The sequence below is a fragment of the Myotis brandtii genome, unplaced genomic scaffold (genome assembly GCF_000412655.1).
Source record: "Myotis brandtii unplaced genomic scaffold, ASM41265v1 scaffold868, whole genome shotgun sequence".
NCBI lineage: Eukaryota > Metazoa > Chordata > Mammalia > Chiroptera > Vespertilionidae > Myotis > Myotis brandtii.
The window spans coordinates 698,371-713,052 of record NW_005371540.1 but is presented as its reverse complement, the minus strand read 5'-3'; the positions used below and the strand labels follow the sequence as shown (position 1 = coordinate 713,052).

At 56.9% G+C, this 14,682-nt stretch overlaps 1 protein-coding gene and 1 long non-coding RNA gene across 3 annotated transcripts in view; both read right to left on the bottom strand.

Annotated features, from left to right (window-relative positions):
- Positions 1 to 14,682, bottom strand: part of DPP6 (dipeptidyl-peptidase 6) — a 386,529-nt gene that overhangs the window by 75,352 nt on the left and 296,495 nt on the right. The gene's annotated exons all lie outside the window — the stretch shown is intronic.
- On the bottom strand, positions 3,291 to 3,917 carry LOC106724533. 2 transcript variants are annotated; one of them, XR_001360350.1, is made up of 3 exons: positions 3,898 to 3,917; positions 3,537 to 3,840; positions 3,291 to 3,320 (listed from the first exon to the last, which is right to left on the bottom strand). It is a non-coding gene; the product is annotated as an uncharacterized LOC106724533 (long non-coding RNA). The 2 variants fall into 2 exon arrangements; XR_001360349.1 differs by lacking the exon at positions 3,291 to 3,320 and adding an exon at positions 3,451 to 3,474 and having other exon boundaries at positions 3,541 to 3,840.

The window sequence follows — 14,682 nt, the reverse complement described above, 5'->3', positions numbered from 1 at the left end:
GTTATCTCCCAAGGGGTCCCAGACTGCGAGAGGGCACAGGCCAGGCTGAGGGACCCCCCTCCCCCTCAAGTGCACAAATTTTTGTGCACCGGGCCTCTAGTCTATAATAAAAGCGTAATATGCTAATTAAACCGGACGTGATTCCGGATGTGATTCCGGAGTCCTTTCAGACAAAGCCGGAGCCAGAGTGAAGCCCAGGTCCCGGGTGCCAGAGGGAAGCTGGTGCCGGCAGCTGGGGGAAGGAAGGCCTATTCTTGCACGAATTTAGTGCATCAGGCCTCTAGGTTAAGTTTATAAAGGTAACCTGCAGAGGAAATAAAATGCACATATAAGGAGAAGGCAGAGGGGTGTAGAGGAAAGTGTGCCAACTTCTTGTCTATCATTTAAAAAGAAAATAAAGGGCTTGGCTGGGTGGCTCAGGCTTGGTTAGAGCATCATCCTGTTACACTGAGGTTGTGGGTTCGGTCCCTGGTCAGTGCACATACAAGAATCAACCAATGATGCATTAATAAGTGGAACAACAAATTGTTGTGCTTCCTCTCTCTCTCTCTCAAATCAATAAAAGGACAATAAAAATGAATAAATTAATTAGTAGAAAGCAGCAAAAGGAGCATATTCTTGGTGACATGATGTTACTCCCAGGGGACATGGTATAAAAGAGTTAAGGTGGTCTCCATTCTGGGGTTGGGATGCTGAGAGGCAGAAGGGACCGTTGTTCCCTATTTTAAGCATCAATATGCATTACTTTAGAAAAAGGAAATATAATGCTAAACACAAATGAAAATTAACCAAAAAAGGAAATGCTTGGAGTTCTGGAGAAACATTTTAGTGACTCCAGAAAAGGCACAGGGGCCTTGGGAAAAGATGTCTGCTCTCTGGGCGCATAGGACCTGGGATGCCCCAGCGCACAGGACCTGGGGTGACATGGGTGCAGACGACTTGGGGTGCCCCAGTGCACAGGACCTGGGGTGACATGGGTGCACAGGACCTGGGGTGCCACGGGTGCACAGGACCTGGGGTAAGATGGGTGCATAGGACCTGGGGTGCCCCAGCGCACAGGCCCGCGGGTGCCCTGGGCCCTTCTGGGCAGACTAAGTTCACAAGAGCAGGCATTTTTTTTCGAGCTCCTCAGAAAGTGAACCGTTAAAAGCAGAGAAAACAGGAGAGGGCAGGTGAGCAAAAGAACACGCAATAGTGTCCACCATTAACCTGGTAGGTGAGTAACATAAGTGTCCATGAGGGGTAAGGTCAGATCAGATGGCAGCAGGCTGAGGATGTGGGTTGCTTTAGGGAGAAGGAGTTAAAGGTTGGAAATCCCAACGGCTGGTCTGCTGTGGACTTGAACAAAGATGGTGCCCTTTGGTGCAGGGAGGGACATGGAGGGCGTGCCCCAGCATGGTCACCCACGCGGGCACAGGAAGGGCTGCCTGATGCTCTCGGCCTGATCAAGGTCTGAGATGAATTTCCACCAAACCGAAGACACAGCTTTTAGCTAGAACGCTCTACACAGACGGGGACGCACCTACACGAATGGGACGCACCTACACGGATGGGACGCACCTACATGGACGGGACACACGTACGGGACGCACCTACACGGACCGGACGCACCTACACGGACGGGACACACCTACACGGATGGGACTCACCTACATGGACGGGACGCACCTACACGGACGAGGACGCACCTACATGGATGGGACGCACCTACATGGACGGGACTCACCTACATGTACAGGACGCACCTACACGGACGGGACGCACCTACACGGACGGGACGCACCTACATGGATGGGACGCACCTACACGGACTGGATGAACCTACACAGACAGGACACACCTACATGGATGGGACACACCTACACGGATGGGACGCACCTACACGGACGGGACACACCTACACGGACGGGACTCACCTACAGGGACGGGACGCACCTACACGGACGGGACACACCTACAGGGACGGGACGCACCTACAGGGACAGGACGCACCTACACGGATGGGACGCACCTACACGGACGGGTCGCACCTACAAGGACGGGACGCACCTACATGGATGGGACGCACCTACACGGACGGGATGCACCTACATGGACGGGACGCACCTACACGGACGGGACGCACCTACAGGGATGGGACGCACCTACACGGATGGGATGCACCTACACAGACGGGACGCACCTACACGGACGGGACGCACCTACACGGACGGGACGCACCTACATGGATGGGACGCACCTACATGGACTGGATGAACCTACACAGACAGGACGCACCTACACCGACGGGACGCACCTACACGGACGGGACGCACCTACAAGGACGGGACGCACCTACAGGGACGGGACGCACCTACACGGACGGGACGCACCTACATGGACAGGACGCACCTACACGGACGGGACGCACCTACATGGACAGGACGCACCTACAAGGACGGGAAGCACCTACATGGATGGGATGCACCTACATGGATGGGATGCACCTACACCACTACATGGATGGGATGCACCTACATGGACCGGATGCACCTACACAGACCGGACACTTACATGGACAGGACTCACCTACATGGACTGGATGAACCTACACAGACGGGACACACCTACATGGATGGGATGCACCTACACCACCTACATGGATGGGACGCACCTACAGGGTCGGGATGTACCTACACAGACCGGACACTTACATGGACGGGACGCACCTACCTGGACTGGATGAACCTACACAGACGGGACACACCTACATGGATGGGATGCACCTACACCACCTACATGGATGGGACGCACCTACAGGGTCGGGATGTACCTACACGGATGGGATGCACATTTATTTTCTGTCCTTTGAAACAAGAGAAGAAGGAAGCAGCATGTTGCCTTAGCCTTGTGAAGGCTTCCTTTTGTAGGCACTTAAGCCAGTGCGCAGGGCCCCGCCTGCTCAAGGCTCCTGGGGCTTGGTCCGCAGCTTCTGTGTCTCCTGCACTTTGTAGAGTGGGGCCTTTGCAAGCCTCTCCCAGGCGGGTGTCCCTCCAGCGGGGTCGGCAAACCTGGAGACCTGCTGCCTGAGTCCCGGCTCTGTGTCCTCACGAGGCCTTGTCCCAGGAGAATGGCACTTTCAGAGGTGTCAGCAGAAGCCACAGAGGCTGGGCGGGCTGTGTCCATGGCACCTACACGGACGGGACGCACCTACAAGGACGGGACGCACCTACAGGGACGGGACGCACCTACACAGACCGGACACTTACATGGACAGGACTCACCTACATGGACTGGATGAACCTACACAGACGGGACACACCTACATGGATGGGACGCACCTACACGGACGGGACGCACCTACACGGACGGGACGCACCAACAAGGACGGGACGCACCTACACGGACAGGTCGCACCTACACGGACGGGACGCACCTACAGGGTCGGGATGTACCTACACAGACCGGACACTTACATGGACGGGACGCACCTACCTGGACTGGATGAACCTACACAGACGGGACACACCTACATGGATGGGATGCACCTACACCACCTACATGGATGGGACGCACCTACATGGACGGGACGCACCTACACGGACGGGACGCACCTACACGGACAGGACGCACCTACACGGACGGGACGCACCTACACGGACAGGACGCACCTACACGGACGGGACGCACCTACACGGACAGGACGCACCTACACGGACGGGACGCACCTACACGGACAGGACGCACCTACACGGACGGGACGCACCTACACGGACAGGACGCACCTACACGGACGGGACGCACCTACACGGACAGGACGCACCTACACGGACGGGACGCACCTACATGGATGGGACGCACCTACATGGACTGGATGAACCTACACAGACAGGACACACCTACATGGATGGGACGCACCTACATGGACGGGACGCACCTACAAGGACGGGACGCACCTACAGGGACGGGACGCACCTACACAGACCGGACACTTACATGGACAGGACGCACCTACCTGGACTGGATGAACCTACACAGACGGGACACACCTACATGGATGGGATGCACCTACACCACCTACATGGATGGGACGCACCTACAGGGTCGGGATGTACCTACACGGATGGGATGCACATTTATTTTCTGTCCTTTGAAACAAGAGAAGAAGGAAGCAGCATGTTGCCTTAGCCTTGTGAAGGCTTCCTTTTGTAGGCACTTAAGCCAGTGCGCAGGGCCCCGCCTGCTCAAGGCTCCTGGGGCTTGGTCCGCAGCTTCTGTGTTTCCTGCACTTTGTAGAGTGGGGCCTTTGCAAGCCTCTCCCAGGCGGGTGTCCCTCCAGCGGGGTCGGCAAACCTGGAGACCTGCTGCCTGAGTCCCGGCTCTGTGTCCTCACGAGGCCTTGTCCCAGGAGAATGGCACTTTCAGAGGTGTCAGCAGAAGCCACAGAGGCTGGGCGGGCTGTGTCCATGGGCAGGGACTTCCACGATGGAGGGCAGCTCACAGGCAATGAGGCCTGGGGACCCCACGCGCCCGCCTCCAGCTGGGGAGTCAGGCCAGACAGACGCCTGCTATTTTGTGTGGAGTTCCCAGTCATCTCTGACAGACTCGAGAACCATGAAAAGGGGGCAGATGCTGCGGCCACAGCCACGGCCACGGCCATCTTCTCTGCCTTCCCTCTTCCCACACCTGCGACTCCTGCCCTCGGGTCTCTCCTCATCCATTCCTCGAGGCAAAGGGCAAAGGGCATGCCTCTTACACATCAGGCCCAGCGCCGAGGCTGGGACCGCAGGGAAATCTATGAAAACTGAGGACGTGGGAGGCGACGGAAACAGTGCTGCCCGGATGGAGAACGAGGGATGTGGGAATGGGAGAGAGCAAAGCAGGTGCATGACCAGGAAGGAAAGGAGGTCACCCACTGCCAGGTGCTGATGCTGCCGATGAAGCGGGGAAGCAGGCGCCTATGGGACGCGCTGTGGTGACGGCCCACGGCCCGACTCCCCGAGGAGCCTGCTGGTGTCAGGGCAGGTGATAAACCGGGGTGAACACTAAGGCCACTGTGATCATCCCAGTTCCTCCCTTTCCCAGCCGCCTGGAGGGATGCAGGGAAAGGGGGGCCTTTCCGAGGGCTCTCTGTGCCCTAACCTGGGAATGTGGCAGGTCGCTATCAGCATCACTCAGAGAGGTAGGGCCGCCCACAAAGAGCAGCAAACAGCAGTGATGTTGGTGGGTGTCTGCGGGACAGTCAGCTGAAGATTATGCCACCACAGGAGAGAGGCAGCATTAGAAACAGCATTTAATAAACCCCAACCCAACCATAAACTAAACAGAAACTGTAACCCTAACCCTAATCCTAACCCATAACCCTAACCCTACTCCCTAACCCTAACCCTAACCTAATCCTAACCCTAAACCCTAACCCTAACCCTAACCCTAACCCTAAACCCTAATCCTAACCCCACAGGATGGTCCCAGACCCACGGCACTTGCAATACAAACTCTCAGGCCTCACTCCAGGCCTGCTGAGTCCGAAACTCTCGGGGTGTGGCTGGGACCCCAGGTGACTCACGCAGTGACGCTCAGGTGGGAGATGCACTGGTCTACGTGAGCCATGTGACATGCAGGTGAGCAGAGCCTAAGAAAACAAGTCCATGTGCCATTTACCCATAGTCCTCATGTCTGTCTCTGCCTCTGCCCTTACAGACTATCCTCTGAGTGAACGGAGGCACCGCAGGCAGGGGAGGTGCTTTCAATAAAGCGGGGTTGGGCGCAGTTCACGCCCATGGGAAAATAGAGTAATTAAGAAGGTGAATGAACTGACCCTAACCTAGTCCTGAGACAGGGTCCAGATGCGGTGAGCTACCGAAGCTCTTTGATCGTCACAGACAATAAGTCGTCGAATTTTGAGAATCATAGAACTTGCATTTTATAAAGAACACAACACCAAAATGTAAGCAGGAAGCAAAGATTCCTGGAGAGAATGATACTAATTTTCTCTTTATTCTAAAACACGCTATCTGCCCACAAATATGTTCATTCCAGGAGCATTTAGTCAGGCTCAGTGCCATAGGCATGGCGCTGGATGCTGGCAGCCACAGGGCCAAACCCTTGCCATACGGGGGCTCACGGTTGGTGGGGAGACAGACTCGCAGCCCCTAACTTCCGCCCAGGTAAGCACAGCTCTACCAGGAAGAAGCGTGTGGAGGGGCGCTTACTGAAAGCCCCGTTGGCTGAGGGACACATTCCCACGGACCTCCAGAGAGGAGCCCTCACACCCAACCCAGCGGCTCCTCCTGGTGAGCAGTGTGTGCGTTTTTTATTGGGCCATTTGTTTGCCATGAAATATTGATGGCGCACCATCCCTCGCGCAGGGATAAATGTGCCTTGTCACGTCTTGCTATTCCAAATTCTGGCAGAGCTGCCGACAGTCGTGTGCCAAGAAAGGGTGAGGAACAGCAGGGTTGTTTGTCTACTGAAATGGAGAGCCTGTGATGAACGCTGGCATTTTAAAAGCATTGTTTATTCCACGGATCAAGAGCAAAGAAATACCGTGCGTAACAAATTAAAAAATGTTCTTTAATAAATCGTTGAGCAGAATGAAAGGACACCGGGTCCCCAAGGTCCCCTGTGATGCAGCGTGTGCCTCCGCATACGCCCAGGGAAGTCACATGACCGTGAAACCATCTGCAGGCAGGCTGCATGTTGCAAGATGCAAAAATACTACGTGATGTAGATTTCCACAATCTCACTTTCAAGGTAGGCATAGATCATGTTACCCTTTCCTTCTGTCTCAGGCACTGGCCCTAATGCAGGCCAACTGTCAGGAGGAGGTAGAAGGAAGTGAGAGGTGTGGCATCTTAAGAACTGTGGAGTCCTTACTCAATGGTTTATATGCTTTGAGCATGAAGGGATCTGTTGAATAGAAGAGGTGGAGGCCAGTCTCATGCCCCTTTTCTAGCCTTCATTTTCACACACTCAGAGCTATCCACCATCCATCCACCCACCATCCATCCATCATCCATCATTCATCATACCTCCAACCATCCACCCATCCACTCACCCATCCACCATCCATCCACTCACCCATCCACCATCCATCCATCCACCATCCATCATTCATCATACCTCCACCCATCTACCCATCATCCACCCATCTACTGTCCATCCATCCATCCACCATCCATCCATCTACCATCCATCCATTCATCTATCCACCCATCCATTCACCCATCCATCATCCATCCATCCATCCATCCATCCATCCTCCACCCTCCATCCATCCACCCATATACCTGACCTGTCCACTCAATAGGTATTAAACACCCTTGTGTACTGAGATTCCTGTGTCATTTGAGGATGAGCTGGATGTCTTCCTTGTGACGCTGCAGGCCTCCTCCCCCTTTCCCACCATGCTCTGTCTGTGCCCATGAGAGGGAAAGGCTCACCATACAGGTGGCATCAAGGGGCTCTGGCTGCCCCCTAGGAGCACCTGTAGGAGATCCAAGGGTGAGAGAGAGGAAAAGTGGGCATTTGCTTCCATGATTCCATACAGTCCATCAAACCAAGTCCCCTGTCCCTGTTGGTGGCTGCTGCACTAGGCTCTCTGTCCCCAGGATCCTCTACTGCTCCCCCTGTCCCCTCAGGCCTGGGATGGTCACAGGGACCCAGCTGCCTCTGACTTCTGGACACTACCCATTCCTGGTGGGACTCCTCCCCGCCCTCTCCTTCACCAGCTCTGCCTGGTTCAGCACTGTTGGAATGAACCCCTTTCTTTCCTGAGGGGACACAGATACGGAGAGAACCACACTAGGCGCCCTGGGCCTCCCCTCCCCTTCCCCTAGAGGCCTTCACCTGAGGTCCAGGCCACAACTGAGGCTCAAACGTGCCAGGGAGCACACTGAGCCCTGGTGGACTCAGAGCCAGACGCGTCCTGAGATGCCCACTTTCCCCCATTACCGACGAAGGACCTGAAGAGCAACTTCGGGCTCAGGCAGCTCCAATGACCACCCCGCTCCCCAGCCAGGGCCTTGCTGACCCCGCCTGGCACTGCCTCCATGACCATGTCCCCACTCGCTGTGCCTCAGATGCGGCCAAGTCTTGTGCCGACAGAGAAATGTCCTGACTGTCCGGCCACACTGAGCTCAGAGGCCTGTGCCATCTGCTCAAGGTCAAGAGCCGCTCAGGTGTTTCTAGAACTGGTACCTCTGTGAGGGCGGGGTGGGGAGCAGCATTCCCATGGCAACCTCACCTTGGCAACCTGCATCTCTGGGCTTGGTTCTAGCACCTGCTCCTCAGCTCCCGCCACCCTCGTCCTCGCCCTGTCCTGGCCATGGGACAGTCGCCTCCTTCTAAACCTCTGCTGTCCCCATTGCACAGTGAACTCAGTGAGGCCACGTCAGCACGGCTGAGCACGTGTCACAGCTGCCTGCTGCTCTTTCCTGACCGAACTGGAGCCTGGTCCTCCCCTGAGCTCTGCTTGTCTCCAGCGTGGATCTTGCCCCGTACAGCTCCTCCTGGGCAGCAGCTGACCTCACGGGGCACTTTCCTCGCGACACCCTGGTGCCTGCCCTGCCTGGCAGCTTCCCCTCTCCCCGTGCTCCCTCTCCCCCTGGGGGAGAAAGGCCAGTTTCTGCTGCGTCGGAGAGGGGCACAGTGTCAGGCAGCCTGCTTTTCTCCCGGTTACAACAGTCTGTCTAGTAAAGTCTCTCAATCGAAGTCCAGAGTTTTTTGGACATAATCACACTTCAGGAAGCTGGTCTGTCCAGGGGAGAGCTGTCAGCCCTGGGGAGTGACCTTAGGCAGCACCTGGGCCTCTGCCCCTCAAATGACAGCAGGGTGGCCCCCTTCCGTGTGCAGAGTCTCACCAGGACTCTCCCCAGACACAAAGGCCCGCTGATGAGGATGAGACTGTGGAGGCGCACCTGGCCGATTTCAGGCAGAGACGGGAGAACCACGAGGAGGGAATGGGCACCGGGGCCGTGGAACTCAGCGCAGGAGACAGTGATGCCATCGTCAGGTGTCGGGGAGGGGAAGAGTCACCCCAAGCCCAGGAGCAGGGCTGCGGGAACTCAGTCCCTGGGAAACGCGCCTGGCGGGGGTGGAGGAAGGAGTGATCCCCCCTCACCAGTCCCTCTGTGGGGCCGTGTCCGCACCCCTCTGTTCCCTGGCTGTGGCACCGGCACGGGAGGGCGCTCAGGGCGCTCGCTGGGTGGGTGGGGAAGGGTCTGCTCACAGCGTCCTGGGCGCCAGGGGAGCCTGAGCGGACAGAGCGGCCACAGAGGCGCCAGGGACGCCAGGCCAGGACCCCCGCCCGGGCCCCAGCCTGGCCGGGAATGAATCCGCTGTGGCTGTACAGGTCGCCTGCCCTCCGTGGGCCTCCGTCTCCCTGTGGATTGTGGAGGAGGTGCAAGGGGCATAAGGGACATGCTCTGAGCCCTTCCGGAAACAGTCCCAGGAAGGAAGCCCTTCAGGGGACCAGAGCCAGGGGCAGACCTGCTGGGTGGCAGCTCTGACCCCCGCCGCTCACCCTCAGCGCACGCCAGCACCTTAAACACGAGCGGGTACGTTTTGCCAAACCCCGTGGTCCTGCGCTGCCATCAAAGCCACGCCTGGACTTGCCGGCCATGGCCCCCACAGCCTGTACCTGCCACGTCGCCCCTGAGTTTGCTGTCACCCAGCCACAGGGGCCTCGCGACGCGGCCTTGGCAAGCCTTGTGCAGCGTGTCGCCGACGTTCTCGTGTCAGCGCTGCTCTTCGGCTGGAAGAGCTTGTGGCCAGCAGAGGTGCTTACTGAAGGGGGTGGGCAAGGCAGAAGCCATGTTCTTTTCCACTGTCTCCTGCCAGACGGCTCGCCATCTATTCAGTGTTTCGGAACAACCTGGCCGCCTTTCCAAACGGCACAGCCATGTGGAGCACGCTTTCTTCCCTGGAACCTGCTTGTCCGGACACCCACGGCTCAGGGTTCCAGGCCCTAAAGCACCGAGCGTTTCCCCTGAGAGCACCGGAACCCAGGACCAACAGTAACGCTGTGAAGCCCCTTTTCAGTGACCAACATCACTTCTCTGGCCCGGAGCATCTCCGCTTCTGCAGTCACCACGAGTGGCTTCTTGCCCTCGTGGATAACAGCCCACACCTGACCGGACACTGAACACAGCAGCTGTCCGTGAGCTGATGGAGGACTGCTGCCTAAGACGAACCCCTGGGAATCGGAAGGCCCCTGACTATCCCCAGACACATGCAGTGGAAGCAGAGATAGGCCCAGCTCTGAGGGCAATAGAGAGCATTCATGCATCTGTGGTCCATACCCAGAGCACTCTCACATTTCAAAGTCACGTCAGGTAAAACACATACCTTCCCACAGTCATTGATAGGAGGGCAGAAGCCTGGATTAGAAACATGTTAGTAGATAGCGGATGCAGGGATGGAGGTGGGGACATTGGACAGTGAGACACTTTTCCCATTCCACTGAAACCATTGCTACGGAGACGGCCTTGTCCACCTGGGACACGCTTCAGAATTGCCCAAGAAGCTTAAAAACAAAAACAAACTCACACCACACCCCTGATGACAGAAACCAAGAAGGAGATTTAATTGCAATTAAATCTTGCAATATAGCTTGTGCCACCTGAGAGTTTAAGCAGGAAGTGGAACATGCTATGTTTCATAGCTCTGGGGCAATGACATGAGCAGTGGGTTAGGTATCAGGGTCTTGTGTTCATCCTGGTTCTATCTCTGATTAAGAACCCAGCTATAGGCAAGTCAGGTGGTGATGGTGCTCGTGGATGTAGTGGTGGTGGTGGTGAAGGTAGTGGTTGAAGTGATGGTGGTGACAAAGGTGGTGGTGATGGTGATGGTGGTGGTGATGGTAGTGGTGGTGGTGATGAAAGTGGTCATGATGATGGTGGTAATGGTGGTAATGGAGGTGGTGGTGATGGTGTTGGTGGTGGTGGTGGTGATGGTGATGGTGGTGGAGGTAATGGTGGTGATGGTGATGGTGGTGGTGGTGGTAATGGTGGTGGTGGTTGTGGTATTGATGGTCATTGTGGTGGTGATAGTGATGGTGGTGATAGCAGTGGTGGTGATGAAGGTGGTGGTGGTGATGGTGGTGGTAATGGTGGTGATGGTGGTGGTAATGGAAGTGGTGGTGATGGTGATGGTGCTGGTTATGGTAGTGGTGGTGGTGATGAAGGTGGTCATGATGATGGTGGTAATGGTGGTAATGGAAGTTGTGGTGGTAATGGTGGTTATGGTGGTAATGATGGTGATAGTGGTGATGGTGGTAGAGGTAATGGTGGTGATGGTGATGGTGGTGGTGGTAATGTGGTGGTGTTGTGGTATTGATGGTCATTGTGGTGGTGGTGGTGGTGGTGATAAAGGTGGTGGTGATAGTGATGGTGGTGAAGCAGTGGTGGTGGTGGTGAAGAAGGTGGTGGTGGTGATGGTGGTGGTGGTGGTAGTAATGGTGGTGATGGTGGTGGTAATGGAGGTAATGGTGATGGTGGGGATAATGGTGGTAGTGGTTGTGGTGGTGATGGTGTGGTGATGATGGTGATGGTGGTGGTGGTGGTGATGGTGATGGTGGTGGTGATGGTGGTGATGGTGGTGGTAATGGTGGTGATGGTGTGGTAATGGAGGTGATAGTGGTGATGGTGGTAGAAGTAATGGTGGTGATGGTGATGGTAATGGAGGTGATAGTGGTGATGGTGGTAGAGGTAATGGTGGTGATGGTGATGGTGGTGGTGGTGGTAATGTGGGGGTAATGATAGTAGTGGTTGTGGTGGTGATGGTGGTGGTGGTGGTGATGGTGGTGGTAATGGAGGTGATGGTGATGGTGGGGGTAATGATGGTAATGGTTGTGGTGGTGATGGTGTGGTGATGGTGTGGTGATGGTGTGGTGATGGTGGTGGTGGTGGTGAAGATGGTGGCGATGGTATAATGTGGCATGAGGCTCATGTCATTAAGATTGAGGACCCTGATTTTCTGTGATGTTTCGTTGCCTGATGATCTCTGTCTAATCCCTAGCCCTTAGCAAAGTCTTGCACTGGAGTAGATGGGCGGCCAATCTCCATACGAGCCCATATTTTGTACAGGAAGAAGGCTGCACTCCTCTCCGGGCCAGCATGGGGTTGCATGGGCGATGCATGTGGAGGAGACCGAGGAAGCCATGAGAATCTCAGCTGCTGGGAATTTGCAGAAATCTAGAGGGTACTGTGTGCAGTCAGAAGCAGCGAGCTGCCCACATACATCAATGTGCTAGGGGTCCCCACAGTGCTGAGCGAGGAAAGAGGAAACAGATCTACACGCACATATAAATGTCTGTCTCTACCTCTACCCTCCCTCTCCCTCTCCCTCTCCCTCTACCTCTATCTACTTCTACCTCTCCCTCTACGGCCGCGGTCACCCGAGTGGGTGTTTGGAGGAGAGAGAATACCATCAGCACAGGCGCTTGGCTCCAGACCAGACGACCTGCCGCGTGTCTCACAGCTTCACCCCAGTCCCAGCTCAGGGGCTCTGAGAGGTCCTGGAGCCCAGCAAAGCAACTGCTGGTTTCATTGGTGCGGCCGCTTCCCACGTGACGCTGTAGAAACCGAAGGACAGGGCCGCCGTGCAGAGTGACAGCTCCACCGGGACACTCCGTCCTCCCGGGTGTCCAGCACTCTCTCAGCGTGGCCAGGCATCGCCGCCTGCCTGTGGCCCCGGGTCACCGCTGTCATCTTTATCGTAAACATTTCCCAGGTGGCCTCAGCGCTGCTCCTGGGATTGCGTGTGGACAGGCCTCTTCCACCTGTGGCCCCGGCAGCATCTTTATGGCTGTTGACCCTGCGCTGTCCTGGCTCTGGGCTGTGATGACCGGCGGAGAGGCCAGGGTGGTGCCTGACGGCGGCGCACACAGCAGTTTCCGGTGGGCCACACCGGCGGGCTGGTATTTTTTAATGCTATGTATTTCTTTGTCGCCGTCTGCCCTGCCTAGGTCTTTGAGGACACTGGCTAGGTCTCCTTCCTACTTAGCCCTCTGCACAAAGTAGGCATCTGATTTTTAGCTTTTCTACCGCAGTGCTGAGGGAAACCAGAATAGGTCACCCAAAATAGGCTTTGGATGTGACGGCTATTCTGAGCTGAAGGCCATGAAAGCAGCCCCTCCCCCTTCCTGTCAGAACCCGGCGGGTGGCGGGGAGGGGTACAGGGAAACTCTCCTTTTCCTGGGGAGGGACAGAGCTGAGCTCAGAGGCAAGCCCCGGGAGCCCACAGACGAGCCCCGGGAGTGATTTTTAGCTTTTCTACCGCAGTGCTGAGGGAAACCAGAATAGGTCACCCAAAATAGGCTTTGGATGTGACGGCTATTCTGAGCTGAAGGCCATGAAAGCAGCCCCTCCCCCTTCCTGTCAGAGCCCGGGGGGTGGCGGGGAGGGGTGCAGGGAAAGTCTCCTTTTCCTGGGGACAGAGCTGAGCTCAAAGACAAGCCCCGGGAGCCCACAGAGGAGCCCCGAGAATCACAGAGGAGCCCCGGGAACCCACAGAAGAGCCCCAGGAACCCACAGACGAGCCCCGGGAACCACAGAGGAGCCCCAGGAACCACAGAGGAGCCCCGGGAACCCACAGATGAGCCCCGGGAACCCACAGAGGAGCCCCGGGAACCCACAGAGGAGCCCCGGGAACCCACAGACGAGCCCCGGGAACCACAGAGGAGCCCCGGGAACTGCAGACAAGCCTTCCTCAGAGTCCCTCCCACAGTCTGCGTCCTGGAAACGGAAGCTGCGTCCTCTGCCTGCCAATGCGCTACAAATTACCTTTCCTGCTGAAGGTGCTTTGAGTTACTTTTCATTGAGATTTTTTGTCACGTGGCGTGGGCTACACGTGTTAATAAACCACCTGGTTTTGTCTTGTTAGTGCCCAGCTGAGAGCCTGGGGTGGGTGGAGGCCAAGTTTTGCGTCCCCTCCAGCGTCCTTCTGAGATGAAAGGTGCCGGCAGCGGGAGAATCCCCTCGGCACCACGGCTGAGTGAAGCTGCTCCCTGCACAGAGGTTTGCTGAGCGCATGCTCCGCCCGGTCCCGCTGGGGCTGCAGTCACACCAAGGGCCTGCCGCCTGGCCTCTCCCTGCCGGGCGGCAGAGATGGAGTGTGCAGACACTGCCCAGGAAACTGAGGCAGCGAGTGGGCTGGGGCTTCGGCTCACCCTGTGGTCATGTGGGCGGAGCTGGTCAGGCAGCGGGAGCCCTGGGCCAAGTCCCTACAGAAGGGGAACCCAGCGTAGTCATTGCAGGGCCGCGGGACAGGCCTGGGCAGCCACAGCAGGCGGCCGGACCTGAGAGCGTGGCGGCAAGTCTGGCCTTCACCCCGAGGGACAGGAAACCCAGCGGGGCTCTGGCAGAGGGAGCGTGCGATCTGCGCCCCTTTAGAGGTGATTCTGGGTGTTCTGTTTGGGGGGCCACGTAGCGATGGTTAGGAAATGGACCCTAAACCTGTGGGAGGCACACAGGATCCCGGGTGCTCCTCCGGGGCTGGCGTGGCGTGGGCCGGTGTCTGCGGAGCGGGCCTCCCCGGAGCTCACAGTGAGGGCCCTGTTGAACCCATAACCCAGCAGACGTCCCCTCACACTTCTGTGTCTCACGGTCCCTGCACACCCAGCTTCTCCAGCCCTGCGGCCTGGTTCTAACACCTCACTGGTTCCCGTTGTAACCGCATGCTCACTGCCTGCCTGAGAGTCAC